Source organism: Haliotis asinina, chromosome 12 (genome assembly GCF_037392515.1).
Source record: "Haliotis asinina isolate JCU_RB_2024 chromosome 12, JCU_Hal_asi_v2, whole genome shotgun sequence".
NCBI classification, from domain to species: domain Eukaryota; kingdom Metazoa; phylum Mollusca; class Gastropoda; order Lepetellida; family Haliotidae; genus Haliotis; species Haliotis asinina.
This window is the reverse complement of record NC_090291.1, coordinates 54,254,854-54,257,026: the sequence shown is the minus strand read 5'-3', so window position 1 is coordinate 54,257,026 and position 2,173 is coordinate 54,254,854.

The window sequence follows — 2,173 nt, the reverse complement described above, 5'->3', positions numbered from 1 at the left end:
CGATACTACCGGGATTGCGCCTGCCCGGAGTGGGATGAACTAAGGGAGGTAACTGACATCGATAAGTAACTTTTCACCGCGTTAGCCAGCTCATCATGAGAAAGACAATTTTAACTCTCTTCTTTTGATTATTTCTTGCAGTGTTAAAAGCCATGACACGCCAGATAAAAATCCAATAAAGTGGGGTGAAGTTATCGAAGTTATTTTATTAAAGATCTGTTCAAAATGCAATATTCTAACCCGCGTGTATGAGAGGGACGTGTTTAAAACGTGCTATCTCTCCTGGCAGTGGCAAGGGTTGTCGATATCAAACGCTGAACAGCTGGTGACATATTAATAGCTTGTACATTGCCGATAATACTGTACATGCATAATTCAATCTGTCGTGCGCAGTGAGATTAAGGAATTCTGACACATAAATAATCTAAATCATGTTTGTGAATTTCATTAATACACTTACGTCGAAAAATACTCTGGTATAAATCGCGGATCTGTCGGTACAGATGAACATGATAATCTTACAACCAAAACAGTAGTTATCTACTCACACGTAAAAAGCCTAATACACATAAATATATTACAATGTTTCATTATTAACACGACGCGACTCCAGTATTGACACGAGACAAAGAAAATCAAGTTTCCAGGTGATTTTTACAAATTTTATGTACAATAACTCATTACAAATACATGTAATTCCTTGCACTCTCATTTGACCTTACATGATAACAAGGACCCCCTTTTAGCATGTATTAGGTGTAAATGTTACCTTTATCTGTCACGAGTTTAAACACCTTGCCCCGTTTACACATATGCCATGGCAATATTGCCTGAATACATGTGAATGCTTGACCCACAAAGTACCGACTCCATCCTAAGTTCTCAGCTCTCAGTAACTCAGTTCTACAACTGCAAATCTACAAACAAAATTACCAATAGTGGAATATCTTTACATTAAATTATATTTTTCTCATTAGATCTCTTTGAATGGATTAAAACGTTCTAGACGAAATGTGCATTTCTGTTCATTTGTATTTTTTGTGCATAAGCACTGCTTTCTGTAAAAAAAATATGAAACAAGACCTTGATTCTGAGGAGAAATATCCCCTAACTAAATCACATTATTTAGATCACATTAAATTTTCCAAATCATTGTGTGCTTGTCCCTAACGCCATGTGTGCCTGTTCCCAAGCCTTTGTTTTTCCCAGTGGATATTGTATTTCAGTTGCTTGTAGCGCGGCATCGATACTTAGCAAGCGGCAACTGCATGGGCCAGTGCGTCAGATAGTAGCGTCTTCTGTTGTGCCACCGTCGGGCCCGGCCCGGCCCAGCCCAGCCCGGAGACACAGCTTCAGGTTACACTCTGTCAGTCACCTAACACGTACGTACCCGGACTGGTGTCACACTCATTCTTACATAAAGATAGATTTGGCTCCGAAAACTCCGAAAACATTAGTAATGACTCAGGCTTGGTTTGAATCAAAGGAAAACGCAGATAAAGATTTTAGACTTACTACTGAAACCACGAGTTTCACATACCCGGGATAAGGGACTGTAGTGATAAGTCCTGTTGTAGCGAGAAGTCCTGTTGTAGCGATAAGTCCTGTTGTAGCGATAAGTCCTGTTGTAGTGATAAGTCCTGTTGTAGCGATAAGTCCTGTTGTAGCGATAAGTCCTGTCGTAGTGATAAATCCTGTTGTAGTGATAAGTCCTGTTGTAGTGATAAGTCCTGTCGTAGTGATAAGTTCTGTTGTTGTGATAAGTCCTGTTGTAGCGATAAGTCCTGTCGTAGTGATAAATCCTGTTGTAGCTTTAAGTCCTGTTGTAGTGATAAGTCCTGTTGTAGTGATAAGTCCTAGTCCTGTTGTAGTGATAAGTCCTGTTGTAGTGATAAGTTCTGTTGTTGTGATAAATCCTGTTGTAGCTTTAAGTCCTGTTGTAGTGATAAGTTCTGTTGTAGTGATAAGTCCTGTTGTAGTGATAAGTCCTGTTGTAGCGATAAGTTCTGTTGTTGTGATAAGTCCTGTTGTAGCTTTAAGTCCTGTCGTAGTGATAAATCCTGTTGTAGTGATAAGTCCTGTTGTTGTGATAAGTCCTGTTGTAGTGATAAACCCGTCACCTACTTCATTAACAATCTATACAACTAGACCATGGGGTCGACCCCCGCAGTGA